The 24750-nt window shown below is 45.0% G+C and overlaps 1 non-coding gene across 1 annotated transcript; it reads left to right on the top strand.

The window, feature by feature from the left end:
- Positions 1–5116: 5116 nt before the first annotated feature.
- Positions 5117–5188, top strand: trnad-guc (transfer RNA aspartic acid (anticodon GUC)). The gene has a single exon. It is a non-coding gene; the product is annotated as a tRNA-Asp (tRNA).
- Positions 5189–24750: the final 19562 nt, after the last annotated feature.

Raw genomic sequence — 24750 nt, 5'->3', positions numbered from 1 at the left:
GACACAAACTCAATTTACAGAATAATGATTGGAATGCTAATCAAGCTAATCAATGCTAATACAGCTTCATAGATAGAAACCCGACAGTGCAGAAAGAGGCCATTTGGCCCATCGAGTCTGCACCGACCACAATCCCACCCAGGCCCTACTCCCATATCCCTACTAATCAAGTCTTAAAGGTACAGACAATGCGAGTGGAGAGGGCATTAAGCACAGGTTAAAGAGATGTGCATTGTCTCCAGACAGGACAGCTCGTGAGATTTTGCAAGTCCAGGCAAGTTGTGGGGGTCACAGATAGTGTGACATGAACCCAACATCCCGGTTGAGGCCGTCCTCATGTGTTCGGAACTTGGCTATCAGTTTCTGTTGGAGGGATAGACAGAGACAAAGTCTGCTCGGCCAGATAATGCATCAGTGTCAAAAATCCTTGTAAATTCTGATTTGGAGAAAAAGAAGCTGCAGTCTTAGCTCTCACTGATATTGTAGCAGAGACACATTATTCATCCCACAATCAGGAACAGTGCTGCTTTCTGACAGAAGGGATGGGGAGCGGCGACAGAACATAGAAACGCTGTAGTTCAGAAGGAGGAAATTTGGCCCACTGAGTCTGGACTGACTGTAATCCCACCCAGGCCCTATTCCCACAACCCCACACATTTACCCGGATCATCCCCCTGGCACTATGCATTCAATCCCTCTGACATTTAGCGTGGTCAATCAACCTAACCCACACATATCTGGGCTGTGTGAGGAAACCAGTGCACCCGGACGAAACCCACGCAACCCGGGAGAAAATGCAAACTCCACACAGACAGTGACCCGGGGCCGGAATGGAACCTGGGACTCTGGTACTGTGAGGCAGCAGCGCTAACCACTGTGTCAATCACTTTGCCGCAGTGGCATTCTGAAAGGTCCAGTTCTAATCAGTGTGCAGGATCAGAGGGACCTGAGGTTCAGAGAGATCTTTGAACGTAAGAGGAGATTTTGAGAGATTCGATCGGAAAGTGCACTGAATCCTTGGCTTCATCAATCGAGATACTGAGTATAAAAACAGGGAAATTATGCTCAATCTTTATAAAGCTCTGATCAACTGCAGCTGTTTTAGGATTGCACCCAGACCCGGGAACCACATTCTCAGAAGAGTGTGAGGGTCCATGGGAGGGAGAAAAGGAGATTTACCATTTTAGATCCAGCGATGAGGGATTTTAGATACAAGGTTTGGTTGAAGATTTCGAAGTTTCTCTCTTTGCAACAAAGAAGATTGAGTGGTGCAGTAAGTGACGTGTAAAAGAGTATAACATATTGAACTAAGGTACACAGGGGATGTTGCTGCATTAGCTGCGAGCAGAGGGATTCTGGGGATCAGTAGTGAATGTTTAAGACAGGATTTGTAGGAGATATAGGATCCCTATAGTGCTGTATGAGGCCATTCTGCCCAGTGATTCTGCACCGACTCTCCGTCAGAGAATCCCTCTCCAACCCTGTAGCCACAAGTAATTACCCTGCTAATCCCCCTGACACTAAGGGTCAATTTATTCTGGCCTATCCATCTAACCTGCATTGTTGAAGCTGGGATGAAACCGGAGCACCCGAAGGAAACACAGGCAGACACGGGGAGAACATGCAAACTCCACACAAAGGGTCACCTGGATTCGAAACATCAGCTCCTTCTCTCCTTACAGACGCTGCCAGACTAGCTGAGATTTTCCAGCATTTTCTCTTTTGCTTTCAAACTCCACAAAGGCAGGCACCCAAGAATGTAAAAAGTGGACTTTAGTTTTCGCTGGTTACAGCAGCTGGAGATTTCCCTTCAATTTTCTGGTATCCGGAAACCAGCGGAGCATCCAAAAATAGAACTGACAGTTAATCTCACCACAGTAGTTATTCACATGGCGCTGGCACCCGCCGCTTTCATGCGTGTGCTAACGCCGTGGGCTAATGGATAATGTGTTTGACTTCGGCGATCATGATGACGATAATATCAGAAGATTGCCGGTTTGTGTCCTGCCGCCGTCGCTTTATGCAGAAAATTTCTGGTGGTATTTCCGGAAAACCGTGATATGCCTCGTCAGCTGAAAGTTCTGCATTTATTGCCAACATTGCAGGGCGCCTTTTCAGAAAGTATTCCCTTGTTGTTCTGTTCATTCAATTTTCTCAGATCATTAATTTTTTGAGTTCCGAAAAATCAACCTTACCTGTGTGATCCTAATAAATTATTGATGCTCCAGAATAGAGCAACAGGCTTTGCAGCAATCGGTTTAGTAGAACTCTGTGGGGGGAACTCTAATCTCCTCAGGAAGAGGTTTAATAAGGACCGGAACGAACTGTTTTTGTTTACAGGGATGAAAGACTGCGCTGGTAATCCAGGGGCCCGCACTAATATTTGCGGATATGGAGTGAATTCTACCATGGCAGCTGGTGAAATTTAAATTCACTGATTTGATCAAAGTGGAATTGAAAACTGGTTTCAGTAATGGCCGCCTCGAAACTACCGTCGATTGTTGTAAAACCTCATCTGGTTCACCAGTGCACTTTAGATAAAGAAGTCTGCCCGCCTTACCAGGTGTGGCCTACATGTGTCTCCAGACACAGAGCAATGTGGGTGACTCTTACCTGCCCTCTGAAATGGCCGAGTAACCCACTCTCAGTTGAAGGGCAATTAGGGAAGGGCAACAAATGTTGGTCCTGCAGGTGACACCCACAGCCCATAAAAAGTAGTGCCATTGAGAACAAAGGAAAGACCTGGTAAAGTTTTGACTGCTTGCATCTTTCTTTTCTTGTAATCACAAGGCTGAGGTGTGGCCTGATGCTGGGCTTTAAATTAGTGAAAGATTATTTTAAAAATCATTTCGATAAAATGGACCAGAGAAGGGCGGATAAAAATGTACCTTACCCTTTCATACATGTCGTTGATAGTTGGTATGTACCTGGACTGCGTGGTTAGGGCTCTGAATAGTGAGGACGGATAATGGAACATATCACACCAACACTTCTGATCCATTTTCCTATTTCCTCAACAGATGATCTGCTCGCACTCGTGTTGATGTGGAGGCGCCGGCGTTGAACTGAGGTGGGCACAATAAGAATTCTCACAACACAAGGTAAAATTGGAATCACAAGCTTTCGGAGATGTGTTCTTTCATCAGATGAGTTGAGGGAGGTTGACAAACACGGCATCGATAGACACAAATACAATAGTACGATAATTACAGATTGGAGTGTGGACAATGGTTAGAATGCGAGTCTTTTCAGGTAAAGATATAGACAGCAAGGGTGGAGAGAGGGATAATCACCGGTTAAAGAGGTGTGAATTCTCTCAAATCAGGAGAGTTAGAAGGATTTTGCAAACTCAGAGAGTATGGTGAGGGTTGTGTGTCCTGTGGCTTGAACCCAGGATCCCGGTTGAGGCTTTCTTCATGCATGTGGAAGTTGCCTGTCAGTTTCTGCTCGGCGATTCTGCTTCGTCGTGTGCCATGAAGATACCCGTAGATCGGAGGCTGAGTGGCCTTTACTGCGGAAGTGTTGCCCGATTGGAAGGCAATACTGCAGCCTGGTGAGGCCGCACGCACTTTCCGATGGTCGAGTGATAAAGATTCGGCGCTTTTCACCGCCGTGGCCTGTGTTCGATTCCCAGCCAGGCAAGCTACTTTCCATGCCCAAAACAAAGGAATTTCATTCCCAAAAGAAATTTGGTATGTCAGCTATGATTCTCACCAGCGTTTACAGATGCACCAAAGAAGCATTCTTCCTGAGTCTATCATAGTTTGGTATGGATCCTGCTCTGCCTAATACCGCAAGGAACTACAAAATGTTATAAATGTAGCCCAATCCATCACGCAAACCAGCCTCCCATCAATTGACTCTGTCTTCACTCCCCGCTGCCTCGGCAAAACAGCCAGCATAATTAAGGACCCCACGCACCACGGACATACTCTCTTCCACCTTCTTCCGTCGGGAAAAAGATACCAAAGCCAGAGGTCACGTACCAACCGACTCAAGAACAGCTTCTTCCCTGCGGCGATCAGACTTCTGAATGGACTTACCTTGCATTAATTTGATCTTTCTCTCCACTCTATCTATGACGGCAACACTACATTCTGCACTCTCTCCTTTCCTTCCCTGTGAACGGAATGTTTTATCTGTCGAGCGCGCAAGAAGCAATAATTTTCACTGAAGGCGAAAACATGTGACAAAAATAAATCAAATCAAATCAAGTGAAATGAAACAACTGATCAGATAACATCAGACTCTGGCGAAAGGCGTGTTTTTGCGCTGCAGGGATTACGTGGTTCTATGTTGCAGACACTGCTTGGAAATCTGTTTGGTTTTCGAATCCGTGGCCGAACCATGGACAGTAGAGCTTTAATTGAGCTTCTTAAAATTATCATCGGAGACAGAGAATAATTAACTTCAACTTCATGAGTTCAGAAAAGGGTTGGAAACTTCGCTCATTTTCCAGTGGCTCACAGAAATATGCACCAATAAGATTTTAACTGAGGCAGCTTTGAGCAAATGTATCTATGTCAAACAACTGATGAGATGGTCAAAGCCACAGAAATAATTTTTCCATGATCCTGTGAGATTGGGGATGATATTTTCTGTTTTTGCTCAATCCGCACCTACCTCGGGCAATACAAAAGACAATAGAATTAAAGAAAAGCATCTGAGCTGTAAACCGCTTTGGAAGTTCCAGCAGTTTGGAGAAAAAAAACGCATTTCTAGACAAGATAAAAGCAAAATACTGCCGCTGCTGGAATCTGAAACAACAAATGAAAATGCTGGAACATCTCAGCATGTCTGACATCATCTGTGGAGAGAGACGAGCTGAGATTGTCCAGATTGTTCAGATTTCAACACAGGCCGTCTTTCCTCCAGAATTAATAAGAACATGCAGTTTGAAATGAACGGCAACGCACCTTTCTGTCTCCGCTTGATTCTTGTTTTTTTCATGCATCCATCTCATTCTCTTTCTTGCTAATCCAAAAGTCGGTTGGTGAAAGCCGCTGTTTGCTGCATGAAATGGGACTCCGGATTGGGGAAACGAAGTGATCTCGTCCGAACTCAGTTGTCGCTCTGAAAGTGTAAGTGGCAAGTGTACAGTACGTAAAACATCGCTTCCTCGTTAGTATAGTGGTTAGTATCCCCGCCTGTCACGCGGGAGACCGGGGTTCAATTCCCCGACGGGGAGCTTGTTGCATTTTTATTATGTCAAATTGTACATTCTGGTCGACTGAAGTTTGGACATCAGAGAGGGACACAACAGACAAAAATTGTTCACATTATATTGAACCTGGGACAGTGGAATTTCGAAATACTACATCTGTTGGCCATATCATTTTGAAATCTAGCCGTACCCTACTTTCCTCTGTAACTAAATTAAATCATTTAAATTATGATAAATCAGCAAGGCTATGTTTTTTAAGTGAATGTATTAGTGCCGGTTGGCATTTTATTTTGAACCAAGTGGCATTTTGAATCACTGTTGTTTAGGATAGTAAGGATTGAATATCCAGCATGCAGTCTGCATTGCACCTTTTGCTTGTACAGTGAGCATTAAACGCTTAGCACTCCCACTTTCCGATGTGCCTTCACCCGACAACATCTCCCTGCTCCGTCTCACAAGCAGCCAACGTCGCACCTCCACTTTGTCTTTTGCCCATGGGAGGCTTATCGTGCCCAGTCCCCATTGTGTTTCACTTTGCTCAGTTATATTGCCCAGATTGCATACAGTTCCAACTTTTCTATTCTCCATTAATAATAAATGAATAAATAGAACCATCCCTTGATTAAACACTGTCAGCTTTTAGGGGGTCATTTTCATGAAGTGCTGTGTGTGATTCCCGCCTTTATGCTTCTGTACAAATTCAGTCAAAGGAAAATTACCCAAATATATCTTCAATTCTGCTTCTCACTCACAAAGAACTGAATGGGCGACAGATACAGTTTCAATAGTAGCTTTAAAAGGTAGCGAATGGATTTACAAATTTAAAATCCAAGGGCGACATCAATGCCTGAAGTGGTTTTCAGGCTGTGGCGACGAGAATAACAATGCACATTCTCAAATTTGGATTGTTCAACACCATAGAATGGAGCCTCCATTGTGGATGAAGGGAAACTTTAAACTGTGCTGCTGTGCTGTGCTTCAGGAGCTTGATTTCCAGAAATCTCCATTCATCGAAAATGCTGCCTCATCCGCTGAGCATTTCCAGCATTTTCTGTTTTTGTTTCAGATTTCCAGCTTCCAGCTTTGCGTTGTGTTCTGTGCAGATGTTTCACTGGAACAGGGAACAGGTTCTGATCAGCCCTGTGACAGATAGAGTAGAATGTGTCTCCCGACTATCAAGCCTGCGAGATTTGCTTCCAAGCTGTACAGGAGAATGAGGAAGAGAGAAAGGGAGGATCATTCTGTGATGGACACATTTCCTGTATAAAGCTATATATTTCCACAGCTGTCTCAACAGACATAAGATGTTCCAACACGAGTTGCAATCAATGAAGTTCCTCTTCACAGTTCTTGACGCTTTAACTATGAGATTATTGAATTTAAGAATCGTTTCTACATTGTCAAAAATCCATATACGGACAAGTAAAATAAGCTTCCGGCACTCGGCTCTGTGGCGCAATGGATAACGCGTAAAACTTCAAAATAATGGTAAGTTTGGCATTTAAAGCTTGTGGGTTCGAATCCCACCAGAGTCCGATTTTTGATCAGATTCGTGGCAAACAGTTTGCTGTTTCATTGATGTGATTCAGCTTCGGCACCGACAATTCCTGCTCTGCCATCTCTCCAGGCTGTTTCTGTTAACTCGGCTCCCAGGGAACCACTGACTCGAGAATACATCGCAAACGCCGGGGGCTTTCTTTAAGTTTGATACAACGTTCGCTGGTTGGGTTAGAAATAGTAACTTATTTTTCAATTAGATATTTCACCTCTTTTGGAAGATAAAAAAGATTAAAGAACACACACGCAACAACACAATTTATAAATAGCTACAATCAATAAATAAATATCAGTGCCTTGCAACAACATTCTGATGTGTCTGCTGCGCTTGTCCTTCCAGGCTGTCGTAGTCGTGGGTTTGGAAGCTGCTGGCAAAGGAGCCTTGCTGAGTTGCTGCAGTGCATCGTGTAGATGGTGCGCACTGCTGTGGTGGAGGGAGTGAATCTTTATGCGTGGGAAGCGAAAGAAGTGGGAAGCTTTGTCCTGGATGGTGCCAAACGTCTGCAGTGCTGTTCAAACTGCACTCACCCAGGCAAGTTATCTCAGGAAACCAAGTGCTCCTCTTTACTCCCACAGTCCAAGGATGAGCAGGTTGGGTGGATTGGCCATGCGAGATTGCTCCTTGGTCTTCAAGGTGCTTGTATAGGTAGATTAGCAGGGTGGATGTGTGGCGCCGCGGGAATCGGTCCTGTGTGCGATTCTCTGTTGGAGAGTCGATACAGACGCGATGGGAAAAATGGTCTCCTTCAGCACTGTTGAGATTGTATGATTGTAAGGCCATTCGACTGTGGTAGACATTTCCTGAGGAAAAAAAATGGAAAGCTGTATTTGTAGAATTTACAACATTGGGTTGATTGCAGGTTATTTTTTTCTCTGCAAGATGATGAAAATAACTGGATCATGTAAATAAATAGTAGACATATTTGTGGGGAGTCTTGAAATATGTATTTGTTTCATCTTTGTAGATCATCCACTGTAAAGGTAAAGACAATATTGACGAGCAAGGGTGGGACATTGTGACTTGCACAATTGCACTGATCACTTGAAAGGACTCAAGGTTCTCGCTGGGATTTGAAACCGGGATCTACCTGTTTACGAGGCTGGCGCATTGCTCTATTTGCTCAAGTCAACAAAGAGCCAATTCCCACGCTTCGTGTTCCAAGAAGGCGCTATGATTGAGAGGTCTGAGCAACATGAACTATGCAATTGGAGGGTTTCATCCTGGTGACAGGAATATTTCTCCACAGCTGCTTTCGGAGCTGCTGAATATTTCCAGCATTTCCTGTTTCTGATTTTGTACCTTCATTACAGGAGTTCATTTACTGACAACCCAAAACTTGTTTCTTGGACGCAGCACCAGAGAGAGCTTTTCTGTGATCTTCACGCAGACAAGTTCACCCTTCACTTTCCTACACACGTGCTTTAAAATTGACTGTTTTTACACTGAACACCCTGCGGCATTGATTACAGAATCATAGAAGCCCTATAGTGCAGAAAGAGGCCATTTGGCCCATTTGCCTCCAAATCTCACCCCACCCTCCATCCGCACACCAGAGTCTCAGTGGTACAAGTGTATTGGAGGAATTCACAAAGACAAGGGATCACCGTGTTTATGAGGGAATATAAAGGATTAATCCAAACTCACAAACAGACTGATTATGTGAGAATCTCTCTCTCTCTCTCTCTCTCTCTCTCTCTCACACACACACACACAGCCATGGCAGATGGTGAAATTTGACGTCAATGACAACATCTGGAATTAAAAGTCCGATGACCACGACTCGATTTTCATAAAATAACACAGCTGTTTCACTGATGTCCTTTAAGGAATGATTTGTTACCTGGTCTGGACCTAAATGTGGCTCCCCGACCCACAGCAATGTGGTTGACTCTGAGCTGCCCTCTGAGGCCACCTATCAAGCTGCTCAGTTCAAGGACAATTTAGGATGGGCAATAAATGCGGGCCCAGCCAGCGACACCCACATCCCAGGAATCAATAAAGAAAATTAATCAGTGATTTAAAACGAGGGGATACAGAAAGTCAGTGTCAAAAATTGACAGATACAGAATTAATTTATAAACGATTTGACAGTTCCGGAAGCTGACAGTCAGAACAAGTCACTTGTACACGCACAGTTCAGCTGACAGAATCAGAAAGATCCCAATCCTCATTGAGCAGCAGACAATGCAAAGCACAGTCTGAATACAGACAGGCGCACCACAGAAAGCATTAATTCTGGTTGCATCACAGCTTGCTGTGGCTCCTGCTCTGTCCAAGACCGCAAAAAAACCACAAAGTGTCGTGAAAGAAACCAGTCCATCACGCAAACCAGCCTCCCATCTATTGACACTTCCCGCTGCCTTGGAAAAGCAGCCAGTTTTATCATGGAGCGACGCACCCTGGTGCCCGTCGAGAAAAAACTACAAAAGTCTGAGGACAGGCACTAAGCAACTAAAGAACAGTTTCTTCCCTGCTGCCATCAGAATTTCGATTGGACTTATCTCGTAGTAACTTGTTTTTTCTCGACACGTTGCTATGACTGTAACACTACATTGTGCACTCTCTCCTTTCCTTTTATATGTATGGTATGCTTTGTCTGCACAGCTTGCAGTAAACATTACTTTTTACTGTCTATTATGTGACAATAATAAATCAAATCAAATAAAATCAAAGATTATGACAGAAATAAAGGTAAAGTCGCCGTAGTTGCCAATGCCCAGAGGCTGCTTTCCCCCTCAATGGGGAGAGCTTACTGGTGGTGATTTAGCCCAAGGGTTACCACACCTCATGCGAGGGGCAATGCTGGGAATATCTAACGTGCGATCTAATAGTACATCTGGATTTTGTTTGCAATAAATTTGTATCAACATCTTGATTTTGTTTTTAAATCCGAGAATAATGTCCGACTCGAACAACCTGTCCTGCCACCTTCAATGATTTATACACAGGTTCACACATTTCCCGCTGTCCCTGCATCCCCATTTGGAATTATACCCTTTATTTTATATTGTCTCTTTGCGTTCTTCCAACCAAAATGAATCACTTCATTCTTCTTGCCATGTGCCCTCCCATTCCACCAGCATGTCTGTGTACTTTCGGAGTTCTATTGGAATTTCTGCAGCTCTTTTAACAACCACAGGACTCCTCAAAACATTTCACTGACAATGAAGTATTTTCGAAATGTAGTCATTGTTGAATTGCTGAGCTTTTGAACTGTCTGTTCGACGAGGTCAGAAATTCCCATGTGGGGATTCGGAATAACGGCTCCTGGTGTGTCTCTGTGGCGCAACCCGTAGCGTGTCATGGTCTGGTGAGACATTCAAAGGTAAAGTTTAAAGAAATCAGCTGTTAATAAACTTGCTGGCGGTTACAGCTGCGATGGTCGAGTGGTTAAGGCATTTGAAACCCAATGGGGTTTCTTGGCGGAGGTTCAAACCCTACCTGCAGCGAATGTGTTTGAAGCTGTTTATTCTCTTTGATCACTTCCAGAGGACAGGTCACTGACTGAAAAATGGATCGCTATTCCTATTGGACTTCGCGAAGGTATCGAAGAAATATTGACTGAACTGTTGGAAAGGAAGACAATTACAATATCTGTTTGATTTCTATCATTTGAGAGCCGATCGTGGCTCTGGGAGAGGAAAGGGTGAGGGCAGAGGTGCGGGAGATGAATGGGACACGGTTGAGCGCCCAGTCAAACACCGAGGGTGAGGATGGAGTCACCCTGGTTTCAGGAAGCTGGAGTCCATGTCAGGAGCGCTGCTTTGGAAAGAGGCATCAGGGAAAAAGTTGCGACAGAGGTACAGAAGCCAGGAGAATGGCGATGGCGTCCTTACAGGGCGCGGGGAATGAAGATTTGTACTCGACGTGTGAGTCGGTAGGGTTTTAATGACTGGTGGTCAGTCTGTGTAGAATTGGAAACAGAGAGGTCAAGGAAGGGTAGGGAAGCGTCAGAGATGGACCATGTGAATGTGCGACGGTGGAAACTGGAAGGAAAGTAGCTATTTTTTTTTGTCCAGGTGCAGACGAGAGCAGGACGCGGCACCGATACAGTCATCGATGCAGCCGAGTAATTTCGCTACTTTCCATGCTGCTATGTAACAATTGCAGGTTCGAGTCCTGAACAGAAATCTGGTGGAAACTCCTGAAAACCGAGCTCTCGCCCGTTAACTGAAATCCACCGTTAGTTCCAAACGGAATTACTTTCCTTGTAACTTTGTTCATTTAATTCTCACTTATCTTAGTATTTTTAGATTAGAACGATTCCACGATGTATGTTTGATCTGGATAAATTGTTAATGTTCCAAACTACAACAAAACGATTTGCATCAATCGGCGAATTGAAATTCTGCGGCGGGAATTCTAATCTCCTCAGGAAGAGGTTTAATACTGAGCTGAATGAACTGTTTTTGTTTGCAGGGATGAAAGGTGATGTCACTGGGCTGGTAATCCAGAGTCCCGGATTAATCTTTGGGGACACGGAGTAAATCCCACCATGGCAGCTGGTGAAATTCAAATTCACTGATTTAACACATAGGCACATGGATAGAAAACAGAAACAGGAGAAGGCCATTCGGCCCAAATAAACCTGGAATTGAAAGCAACCCTCAGAAATGGCGGCCTTGAAATTTCCGTCGATTGTTTTCCCACAGAAAACATTTGCACAGAACAACAGAGAACATTTCACACAAAGGGAAAACTTCTGCTCAAGACGGACCATATTTACAAACCAGGAACACATTTACAGAACAGGGTAATTTGTCAGAACAACAGTGAAGATCTGTCAACGACAGATTCACAGTTCCAAACAGAGAGATCAGTTACACGGCAGAGAGCACAGTTACACAACAGGAAAGATATTTCAAAACAGGGCCTATCTTTGTGTAACAGAAAATCCCTTTTCATATATAATTAGCTTTTCCATATCAGTATCTTGCTGGTTTGCTCGAAGCTTTTCTGTCTCTCATTGTGTGTGTGTCCCAATAGTCTTTTACTGCTGTTCTGTCTTTCTTTCTCTGTCTCTTACATTCGGGGTGATGTTATGTGTTATTATCCAGCCATTGTGAACTTCCCAACACGTGGGCCTTGTTTGAAATAAAAAGAGACAGTGAATCGTTTCCTGGCTCGCGGGCAGCAGTAATAAGCAGAGTGGCGCAGTGGAAGCGTGGTGGGCCCATAACCCGGAGGTCGATAGATCAAAACCATCCTCTGCTATCACGTACTCACTCCATCAAGAAGAAGCATTCTGCTGCTGCCCAAGGGCAAATCTGGGTTTTCTCGACAGTAAATTTGCTTCATCACCTTGATTTCCATGAACGAGTAGCATCGCGTATTTGTCTCAGTTGGTTGGACAGTTTATTCAGCCAACAGCGCGGGATCAATTCCCGTATCGGTTGAGATTGTTCATGAAGGCCGCGCCTTCTCAGCCTTGCTCTTCGCCTGAGGTGTGAATTCTCCGCTCAAATCACCACCAGTCAGCTCGACCCATTGATGGCTCCCAGAAACAACTGGGACTGTGTACCTTGCTTCAATTTTACAAACAATGGACGAATCATATCTCTGACACATTGTTTAAATATGAAAGCGTGCAAAAAATAAACTGAACATGCGAACTGGATCATCCCAAAAATTTCATTTGGATCATAGTTTTGGAATTTGTCATTTCAGGAACAATCGCAAAGAACCAAAATCCAAAGTCTTGCGCAGAAAAGCTCCATCATTCGAACATGCAGCCCGTTACTCTGAAGTCAGACGCTCTACCGTTGCGCTACAAACTCACTGCATTGGCTGCTTTTTACATCAGGTTCATGTTCGGTGAATTCAAAACCAAACCGGAACCAGAGAGGTTAACTGCCTCTCTCTTTACGTTCTCTGGATTTACATCAAATGGAAAAGTAACAGCGAATCAAGATTAACGAGAAAGCAGAAATGCAACGTTTTCCTGCGGGAGAAATGTGTTCTTTGTTACGGATGTTAAAACAGTTGGGGAGCAATCATTGCATGACGAGGTAGCCGAGTGGTTAAGACGATGAACACAATCCATTGTGTTCTGTCCGCGTGGGTTCGAATCCCATCCTCGTCGGTAGTGGATTTGTTCTATCGCCTTATTACCTGTGAACTGCTGATTCGTTCAGCGTATTGAGGATCACGGAACCAAATGAAGTTTGGACGCACAGGCTTGAGGGGTGAATAGTCCAGAAGCTCGAGCTGACATTCAATTCAGGGCACCAGTTTTGGACAGGAGTAAACTTGTGGTTTCAGAACCTTCAAAGCAGACGCCAGCTTCATTTGCGGCCCGAAAAGCAGATTTTGTCTTGCTCAGTCATGAGAACTAGTACCGTATTAGCTGGATTGGCCATGCTACAAAAGTTCCTCAGTGTCAGGGGACACTGTGGGGTTACGAGGATACAGGCTGGGTGGGATTGTTGTCGGTGCAGGCCCGATGGGCCGAATGTTCTCGTTCTGCCCTGTCGGCATTCTATGAAGTTCGAGGCGGCAGCTTCACTTCTCCGAGAGCATTGATACGCCAGTTCCTAATTTCTTCAAACTTTACCTAAACATCCGACTTCGATGAGATTCTGACCCACAACTTTTGAATGTTTCACCAGACAACCTTCTCTCTTCGACCTTCTTCCATCGGAAAAAGATACAACAGTCTGGGGTCACCTACCAACCGACTCAAGAACAGCTTCTGCCCTGCTGCCAGCAGACCTCTGAATGGACCTCCCTTGCATTAAGTTGATCTTTTTCGACACCCGAGCTATGACAGGATTTATTCCCACTTGGAAATAAGTGGACGTATCAGTGAGAGGCAACATGGTTTTGTGAAGGGGAGGTCGTGTCTCACGAACGTGATCGACTTTTTCGCCGAAGTGACGAAGATGATTGATGAGGGTAGGGCAATGGACTTCAGTAAGGCCTTTGACAAGGTCCCTCATGGCAGAATGGTGCAGAAGGTGAAATCAGAGGTGAGTTGGCAAGGTGGATACAAAACTGGCTCGGTCATAGAAGACAGAGGGTAGCAGTGGAAGGGTACATTTCTGAATGGAGGGCTGTGAAAAGTGGTGTTCATGATGTGGAGATGCCGGCGTTGGACTGGGGTAAACACAGTAAGAGTTTTGTGGAGATGGCGGCGTTGGACTGGGGTAAACACAGTAAGAGTACAAGTGGTGTTCCTCACGGATCAGTGCTGGGACCTTTGCTGTTTGTTATATATATAGAAATGATTTGGAGGAAAATGTAATTGGATTGATTAGTAACTTTGCGGACGACACAAAGGTTGGTGGATATGCGGATAGCAATGAGGACCATCAGAGGATACAGCAGGATATAGATCGGTTGGAGACTTGGGCGGAGAGATGGCAGATGGAGTTTAATCCGGACAAATGTGAGGTCATGCATTTTGGAAGGTCTAATACAGATAGGAAATATACAGTAAATGGCAGAACCCTTAGGAGTATTGATAGGCAAAAGGATCTGGGTGAACAGGTACACAGTTCACTGAAAGTGGCAATGCAGGTGGAGAAGGTAGTCAAGAAGGCATACGGCATGTTTGCCTTCATCAGCTGGGGTATTGAGTTGAAAAACTGGCAAGTCTTGTTGCAGCTTTATAGAACCTGAGCTAGGCCCCACTTGGAATATAGTGTTCAATTCTGGTTGCCACTGTACCAGAAGGATGTGGAGGCTTTGGAGAGGGTACAGAAACGATTTACCAGGATGTTGCCTGGTATGGAGGGCATTAGCTATAAGGAGAGGTTGGAGAAACTTGGTTTGTTCTCACTGGAGCGACAGAGGTTGAGGGGCGACCTGTTAGACATCTACAAGATTACAAGAGAGGCATGGACAGAGTGGATAGTCAGAAGCTTTTTCCCAGGGTGGAATAGTCAATTACTAGAGGGCATAGGTTTAAGGTGCGAGGGGCAAGGTTTAAAAGAGATGTACGAGCAGACTTTTTGCAGAGAGAGTGGAACTCGTTGCCGGGGGAGGGAGTGGAAGCAGATACGGTGGTGACTTTTAAGGGGCGTCTTGACAAGTACATGAATGAGATGGGAATGCAGGGATATGGTCCCCGGAAGGGTGGAGGGTTTCAGTTAAGTCGGGCAGCATGGTCGGTGCAGGCTTGGAGGGCCGAAGGGCCTGTTCCTTTGCTGTAATTTTCTTTGTTCTTTGTTTTTTATTCTTTGTTCTATGATTCTACATTCTGCATTCTCTCCTTTCCTTCTCTAGGAACGGTGTGCTTTGTCTCCACAGCGCACAAGAAAAATACTTTTCACTGTCTACTAATACATGTGACAAGAAGAAATCAAATCAAATTAAATAAAACAATGATGAGAAGTCCTACATGCCATTCTTTGCGCCACAGATCCGCAGCTGCAGCGCTCATACTGCCGCAAAGAGTGATCAGAGCAGAAAGTGGATCTTGCTGAAATAATAGGCCAATTCCAATTGGTTTCAGTTCAACATTTACGCAAACGAGCAAATAAACGCGACACATCCTGATAGGGAAAGGGTATCGTGGGGAAAAACATCCGCCGTGGGGGCGGGGGCGGGGGGCGCGGGGGGGTAGGTGGCGGGGGGGTGGTGGATCCTGTTTTTGTGGTCTACATTGGGACAAACAACGTTATCTCTGTGAAATCGATTCTAAACATGAAATGTTCACTGATTTCTCATAATTAACTATAATCCTCTTTTACTAACATTGGCAAGACTAGGAAAAAGGACTAGGTTGGGGATTATGAAGAACGAGAAAATAAATTTAAGAACAGGTCCTCAGGGGTTATAATCTCTGGATTATTACCCGAGCCACATAAAAATTGGTATCGGGGTCATTGGCATAATGTACGATTCACTGGACTGAAGCCTGGGGCTGATCATAGGTTCAAGGTGACGGGGGTGGGGGGAGGGGGGGGGGGGAAGGGGGGGGGGGGGCGGGGGAGGTTTAACACGGGTATCAGGATGACGTATTTTACGCAGAGGGTGGTGGGGGCCTGGAATGCGCTGCCGGGCAAGGTGGGTGGAGGCGGACACACTGGGAACGTTTAAGACTTATCGAGATAGCCACATGAATGGAGTGGGAATGGAGGGATACAAAAGAATGGTCTAGTTTGGACCAGGGAGCGGCGCGGGCTTGGAGGGCCGAAGGGCCTGTTCCTATGCTGTATTGTTCTTTGTTCTTTTTTCTTTGTTACGAGGAGTGATTAGACAAATGAGGGCCTTTTTCTCTTGGGTTTGATTGCATTTTTCAGGATGTGATGGTGGGGGTCAATAGAACATAGAACGGTACAGCACAGAACAGGCCCTTCGGCCCACGATGTTGTGCCGAGCTTTATCTGAAACCAAGATCAAGCTATCCCACTCCCTATCATCCTGGTGTGCTCCATGTGCCTATCCAATAACTGCTTAAATGTTCCTAAAGTGTCTGACTCCACTATCACTGCAGGCAGTCCATTCCACACCCGAACCACTCTCTGCGTAAAAAACCTACGTCTGATATCCTTCCTATATCTCCCACCATGAACCCTACAGTTATGCCCCCATGTAATAGCTCCATCCACACGAGGAAATAGTCTTTGAACGTTCACTCTATCTATCTCCTTCATCATTTTGTAAACCTCTATTAAGTCTCCCCTTAGCCTCCTCCGCTCCAGAGAGAACAGCCCTAGCTCCCTCAACCTTTCCTCATAAGACCTACCCTCCAAATCAGGCAGCATCCTGGTAAATCTCCTCTGCACTCTTTCCAGCGCTTCCACATCCTTCTTTATAGTGAGGTGACCAGAACTGCACACAATATTGCAAATGTGGTCTCACCAAGGTCCTGCACAGTTGCAGCATAACCCCACGGCTCTTAAACTCCAACCCCCTGTTAATAAAAGCTAACACACTATAGGCCTTCTTCACAGCTCTATCCACTTGAGTGGCAACCTTTAGAGATCTGTGGATATGAACCCCAAGATCTCTCTGTTCCTCCACAGTCTTCAGAACCCTACCTTTGACCCTGTAATCCACATTTAAATTAGTCCTACCAAAATGGATCACCTCACATTTATCAGGGTTAAACTCCATTTGCCATTTTTCAGCCCAGCTTTGCATCCTATCTATGTCTCTTTGCAGCTTACAACAGCCCTCCACCTCATCCACTACTCCACCAATCTTGGTGTCATCAGCAGATTTACTGATCCACCCTTCAGCCCCCTCCTCTAAGTCATTAATAAAAATCACAAAGAGCAGAGGACCAAGCACTGATCCCTGTGGCACTCCGCGAGCAACCTGCCTCCAATCTGAGAATTTTCCATCCACCACCACCCTCTGTCTTCCATCAGACAGCCAGTTACCTATCCAATCGGCCAACTTTCCCTCTATCCCACACCTCCTCACTTTCATCATAAGCCGACCATGGGGGACCTTATCAAACGCCTTACTAAAATCCATGTATATGACATCAACTGCCCTACCTTCATCAACACACTTAGTTACCTCCTCAAAGAATTCAATCAAATTTGTGAGGCACGACTTGCACTTCACAATTCCGTGCTGACTATCCCGGATTAATCCGCATCTTTCTAAATGGTCGTAAATCCCATCCCTAAGGACCTTTTCCATCAAGTTACCAACCACCGAAGTAAGACTAACCGGTCTATAATGACCAGGGTCATTTCTATTCCCTTTCTTAAACAGAGGAACAACATTCGCCATTCTCCAGTCCTCTGGCACCATCCCCGTGGACAGTGAGGACCCAAAGATCAAAGCCAAAGGCTCTGCAATCTCATCCCTTGCTTCCCAAATAATCCTAGGATATATTTCATCAGGCCCAGGGGATTTATCGACCTTCGGTTTATTCAAAGCTGCCAGTACATCCTCCCTCCAAACATTTATTTCCTCCAGCCTATTAGCCTGTAACACCTTCTCTTCCTCAAAATCATGGCCCCTCTCCTTGGTGAACACTGAAGAAAAGTATTCATTCATCACCTCGCCTATCTCTACTGACTCCATACACAACAAAGAACAAAGAACAGTACAGCACAGGAAACAGGCCCTTCGGCCCTCGAAGCCTGTGCCGCACCTTGGTCCAACTAGACCAATCGTTTGTATCCCTCCATTCCCAGGCTGCTCATGTGACTATCCAGGTAAGTCTTAAACGATGTCAGCGTGCCTGCCTCCACCACCCTCTGTGTAAAAAACGTCCCTCTGATATCTGAGTTATCCTTCGCCCCTCTCACCTTGAGCCCATGACCCCTCGTGATTGTCACCTCCGACCTGGGAAAAAGTTGCCCACTGTTCACCCTATCTATACCCTTCATAATCTTGTACACCTCTATTAGATCTCCCCTCATTCTCCGTCTTTCCAGGGAGAACAACCCTAGTTTACCCAATCTCTCCTCATAGCTAAGACCCTCCATACCAGGCAACATCCTGGTAAACCTTCTCTGCACTCTCTCTAACGCCTCCACGTCCTTCTGTTAGTGCGGCGACCAGAACTGGACGCAGTACTCCAAATGTGGCCTAACCAGCGTTCTATACAGCTGCATCATCAGACTCCAGCTTTTATACTCTATACCCCGTCCTATAAAGGCAAGCATACCATATGCCTTCTTCACCACCTTCTCCACCTGTGTTGCCACCTTCAAGGATTTGTGGACTTGCACACCTAGGTCCCTCTGTGTTTCTATACTCTCTGCCATTTATTGTATAACTCCTTCCTACATTATTTCTTCCAAAATGCATCACTTCGCATTTATCCGGATTCAACTCCATCTGCCACCTCTCCGCCCAATTTTCCAGCCTATCTATATCCTGCTGTATTGCCCGACAATGCTCTTCGCTATCCGCAAGTCCAGCCACAAGTTCCCACTACTGTCCTTGACCGGCCCTAACCTCACCCTGGTCATTCTTTTGTTCCTCACATAAGAGTAAAAACCTTGGGGTTTTCCTTGATCCGACCCGCCAAGGACTTCTCATGTCCCCTCCTAGCTCTCCTAAGCCCCCTTTTCAGCTCGTTCCTTGCTAACTTGTAACCCTCAAGTGAGCCATCTGAACCTTGTTTCCTCATCCCTACATAAGCTTCCCTCTTCCTTTTCACAAGACATTCCATCTTTTTCGTGAACCATGGTTCCCTCACTCGGCCATTTCCTTCCTGCCTGACAGGGACATACCTATCAAGGACACCCAGTATATGTTCCTTGAAAAAGTTCCACTCTTCATTAGTGCCTTTCCCTGACAGTTTCTGTTCCCAACTTATGCCCCCTAATTCTTGCCGAATCGCATCATAATTACCTCTCCCTTGCTTTGAAATCTCTCCGGATTATCCTACTGTGAATTTCACTCATTCCCTAGCTTTGTTGAAACAGTTTCCTCTCACGTCATTCTAATATTTGTTATCCTGCAGGACGTTTTTGTTTGTGTTATGTAAGCAGGATGTGCTTTACCCTTCCCTGAGGCAATCGTGTGCTGTATGGGAATAAACTCCACACATCTGAAGCAATTCCCTGCCAACCATTAAAATGTTTTTAATGAATTTGGCAAATTGATCATTTAATTCAGTTACAGAGATATACAGTCAAAAATAAAGTTATAAAAAGCAAGCTTTATAAGATACACCGGACAGAATACTTCACAGGTGTAAGGACATTCAAACACATCTGAAATGGGAACAGGAATAGGCCGTGAAGCCTCCGGAAGCTGCGCTGATACACAATATGATAATGACTGGTCTTCTATCTGAAGTCAACCTTCCAGATACACCCCCTTATCCCTTTATCCTCTTGGTATCCAAACATCTATCATATTGTCTCCTAAATATACGCAATGCCTGAGCGTCTGCAATCATCTGGGATAGGAAACGCCAAAGAGTCACAGTCATTTCAACAATAAACTTTCCTTGATCTTTGTCACTAATGACTGATCTTTAATATAAGAATGAGTCCTGTGGTTCTATATTCCCCATGCAGCACATATACATAAGTGAGTGGCTATATCTCCCACATAGGATAGAATAGAGTTAGTTCTGGAGATCAGAAGGCAGAACTGCAGAAAAACATTGGAATGAAAAGCAAAGGTTCCTCTCGATTTCATCCCTATCTTGTTGTAGTTGAAGCCATGGATGGAGCCTGGAACATTCAGGTAGCTCATTTGAAACAGGGAATGGAGAAGCTGGATTCATCAGAAAGCAATGTGTTAGACTACAGGCTGGGTTCAAGTGGAAAGGTTTGTTTTCACATTGACCTAAAACATCAACAATTTTATTTTTTAGGGTAGACATGGGTAGAGAGGGGAAAGAAACAGATTGAAAGGAAACGGACAGAGTGAAGACAGGATTATGGAGAGTGGAGAAGAAAGACAATGGGACAAAGAGAAATGAAGAGAAATTCTTAATGAGAGAAGAGAGAATGAATGAGCGGGATGAGGTAGAGAAAATTAAGAGGGAAAGCGGAGGTAGCAGGGGATGCAGAAGCCAAAAGGTGGAGAATGCAGAAGGAAGAAGGGAAAATGAGAATTGAATGAAAAGCAAGGGTCAGAGAATAAGAAAGTGAGATGAATCAAGAGAGTAAGCAGAGGGGGAGAAATGCTGGAAGACTGAAAGGGAACGAACTAGGAGTGGCACAATCAGAAAGAGAGATAGAGCAGAGTGAGAGATGAGGGGCTTCACCTTAACTTGAGGAAAATGTTTCCTTTAGGAATCATTCAGCTGAAGAATTAGTTTCTTTTTCTCTATCCTATTTCATCCTATATTCAGCTTATCATTACCAAAGATTGTCTCTTTATCTGCGAATGTTTAGAGGCAACAGTACTCTTCTACACAATCGGTCCTCGTAATGACACCCTTCAAACGTTAGTATCATTCGGTAGAATCTGTCCTCTGCACCCCATCCTGAGAAAATACCTCATTCTTGAGGTGTGAAGTCTCGATCTGACTGCATCAGCTCCAGTGGGATCTTCCCTTACCTGTATTAGCATAACTGGATACAATTTATCCTTCTCCATGGATTTATCACCTCCATGTTTCACTGCTATCCCCTCTTTAATAGACGTCCTGAAATTTTCTTGACATGACATCAGCCCATTTGGTCAGTTGACTTGTAAAACCTGAGGCTGAGTAACAATTCAATATTTCTCCCACAATTCTGTCATCTGAGTTTATTACTTGTGCATCCTTCGGTGAATTTTTCTCGCTTCTGATTTGCCTTCTCTTATTCTGTGCCCATTGTAAATTTTACTAATTAATTTGGCATTCCTTCATAAATTGATGTAGACGGGAGAGGTGCCGGAGGATTGCGGATGTGGTTCCTATTTTCAAGAAGGGGAATAGGGATAGCCCAGGTAATTACCGATCAGTGAGTCTAACCTCAGTGGTTGGTAAACTGATGGCGAAGATCCTGAGGGACAGGATACATGAGAATTTAGAGAGGTTTAGTATGCTCAAGAATACTCAGCATGGCTTTGTCAAGGGTAGATCGTGCCTTATGAGCCTGGTGGAGTTCTTCGAAAATGTGACGAAACACATTGACGAAGGGAAGGCGGTAGATGTGGTTTATATGGATTTTAGCAAGGCGTTCGATAAGGTCCCCCATGCAAGGCTTCTAGAAAAAGTGAGAGGGCATGGGATCCAAGCTGTTGCTGCCCTGTGGATCCAGAACTGGCTTGCCCAAAGGAGGCAGAGAGTGGGTATAGATGGGTCTTTTTCTAAATGGAGGTCGGTCGCCAGTGGTGTGCCCCAGGGATCTGTTCTGGGACCCTTGCTGTTTGTCATTTTCATAAATAACCTGGATGAGGAAGTGGAGGGATGGGTTGGTAAGTTTGCCGATGGCACGAAGGTTGGTGGGGTTGTGGATAGTCTGGAGGGATGTCGGAAGTTACAGTGGGACATAAATAGGATGCAAGACGGGGCGGAGAAGTGGCAGATGGACTTCAACCCAGATAAATGCGTTGTGGTCCATTTTGGTAGGTCAAATGGGATGAAGTACAATATAAAGGGAAAGACTCTTAGTACGGTAGAGGATCAGAAGGACCTTGGGGTCCGGGTCCACAAGACTCTAAAATCGGCCCCGCAGGTGGAGGAGGTGGTTAAGAAGGCGTATGGTGTGCTGGCCTTTATCAATCGAGGGATTGAGTTTCGGAGTCCGGGGATAATGATGCAGCTATATAAGACCATCGTCAGACCCCACTTGTAGTACTGTGCTCATTTCTGGTCGCCTCACTATAGGAAGGATGTGGAAAAGATTGAAAGGGTGCAGAGGAGATTTACAAGGATGTTGCCTGGATTGAGTGGCATGCCTTATGAGGATAGGCTGAGCGAGCTCGGTCTTTTCTCCTTGGAGAGACGAAGGATGAGAGGAGACCTAATAGAGGTGTATAAGATGTTGAGAGGCATAGATCGGGTGGACTCTCAGAGGCTTTTTCCCAGGGTGGAAATGTCTGCTACGAGAGGACACAGGTTTAAGGTGCTGGGGGTAGGTACAGGGGAGATGTTAGGGGTAAGTTTTTCACACAGAGGGTGGTGGGCGAGTGGAATCGGCTGCCGTCAGTGGTGGTGGAGGCGAACTCAACAGGGTCTTTTAAGAGGCTCCTGGATGAGTACATGGAGCTTAATAGGATGGAGGGTTATCGGTAGGTCTAGATGGTAGGGACGTGTTCGGCACAACTTGTGGGCTGAAGGGCCTGTTTGTGCTGTAGTTTTTCTATGTTTCTATAACTAAATTATGTAGTTTCCCTTTGACACAGGAAAGGTGGAACATGGTTGGCACTGCTGTCTCACAGTGCCAGGGACCCGGTTTGATTCCCGGCTTGTGCAGAGTTTGCACATTCTCCCCATGTCTGCGTGGGTTCCCTCCGGGTGCTCTGTGGGTTCCCTCCGGGTGCTCCGCTTTCCTCCCACAGTCCAAAGATGTGCGGGTTAGATGGATTGGCCCTGCTAAATTGCCCTTTCGTGTCGGGGGGACTAGCTACGGTAAATCTGTGGGGTTGTGGGGATGGGGGCTGCGTGGGAGTGTGGTCTGTGCCGACTCGAGGGGCCGAATAGCCTCCTTCTGCACTATCGAAATGTCTGATTTCTATGCTGCCGGACATCCTGATGTTTCCTTTCATCATCCTCTCATTTGCTGTTAATGTTTTTTCAGCACAAACCTTTTATTTAATTTCAATTTCCCCCTCATCCCTTTATTCATCCAAGGCATTTCATTATTGGATAATGGGTTCCTGTTTGAGCAGAATATATTTCTCCTGATGTTGTTTAATCATTGCTATTCTCTTTGTTCCTCAGCATTCTGTTCAGGTTTATCTTCATAAGTTACATTGTCAACTCCTCAGAATGTTCTATTTGTAATCTATTATTTTTCTTCTTTACATTTTTCTCAGTCATTACCTTATAGAACATAGAACAGTACAGCACAGAACAGGCCGTTCGGCCCACGATGTTGTGCCGAGCTTTATCTGAAACCAAGATCAAGCTATCCCACTCCCTATCATCCTGGTGTGCTCCATGTGCCTATCCAATAACCGCTTAAATGTTCCTAAAGTGTCTGACTCCACTATCACTGCAGGCAGTCCATTCCACACCCCAACCACTCTCTGCGTAAAGAGCCTACCTCTGATATCCTTCCTATATCTCCCACCACGAACCCTATAGTTATGCCCCCTTGTAATAGCTCCATCCACCCGAGGAAATAGTCTTTGAACGTTCACTCTATCTATCCCCTTCATCATTTTATACACCTCTATTAAGTCTCCCCTCAGCCTCCTCCGCTCCAGAGAGAACAGCCCTAGCTCCCTCAACCTTTCCTCATAAGACTAGATGCTTAATATATTCTGTTTGATAACTGGTTGTCACTGAACTGACTTCTCATTTCTGCTGGGGTTTATTTTCAATGACTGGACCCATCACCACTGTCTTCCTGGACTTCCTATCTACTGGGACATCCTACTACACTGTAACTACTCCATTCCCTTTTCCCTTTCGCAACATTTTCTTCCTAGATACTTTGCTGTAGTTTAAGGTTCACACTATTCACCTAAAAATGTTTTTCACTTAACTCTCATACAATGTAAATTCTATACATAAATATGCCTCTAAATTCTATTCATTACATTGCTTTGCTGAGATATTTTCCTGGATTTGCTTCTATTATGAAATGCTGTGTAGAATGTATTTTTCATGTTATTTTACAAGGCTGTGATTCACACTCCCTTGCGGGCTTTGTGCGCTCTGTGAGAAACGCATTCAGCCCAGCAGCAGCAATGGCTTGCAAATTATTCAAATATCTCACATCCATTTGCCAGCTGACAAAACAGCTTCAGTTACAGAGGCAGGTGATCAAATATAAGGAAAACAGGACCCGGGCACGTAGAGTGCAGACACTTGGCAAAGAAATGTATAAAACAACATTAGAAATCAGAGCAACAGTCAACCACTCAACCCATCAGTGCTGTTCTCCTGATGAATGAAGTGCGGCTGATCCATTGCCTTAACTCCATGAGTCTACCTTCCCACTCTTCAAATCCCTTATTGTCCAAAATTCTTATGGATTTCAGTTTTGAACTTAAACAACAGCTGATCATCCACAGCTCTGTGGGATAGAGAATTCCAAAATTCCAAAAACATTTGAGTGAAGACAGACCTAATTTCAGTCTGAAGTGGCTGATCCTCGTTGTGCGACTGTGTCTCCTCGTTCGAGACACCCCGGCTGGTTCATAAACTGAACAAGTGGATAAGTCACCCAAAAGATGAGAGGAAATATGTCGGTAAAACATGCGAGCAGACAGACAGGACAGGGTTTATGGCTCAAATAAATACTCTTTATACAAGCACGCACAGTCTTTAGGCACATACTGAATTGCAAGTGCAAATGCAACTTGGAGGATACAATATGTTCGCCTCATTGGTCCATGGCTCCATGGCCGTCAGAACTGGGAACTAAACATACAAGGAACTAGGTCTACAGGAAAGATAGGGAAAATGGAGAGGCTGAAGCTTAACCCTAATTATTACATATAAAATCACAAAAGGGCAGCACATTGGTTAGTGCTGCTGCCTCAGCGC

This window comes from Mustelus asterias, unplaced genomic scaffold (assembly GCF_964213995.1).
Source record: "Mustelus asterias unplaced genomic scaffold, sMusAst1.hap1.1 HAP1_SCAFFOLD_462, whole genome shotgun sequence".
Taxonomy (NCBI): Eukaryota; Metazoa; Chordata; class Chondrichthyes; order Carcharhiniformes; family Triakidae; genus Mustelus; species Mustelus asterias.
The sequence above is the reverse complement of the archived record's forward strand: the minus strand, read 5'-3'. Positions and strand labels throughout refer to the sequence as shown.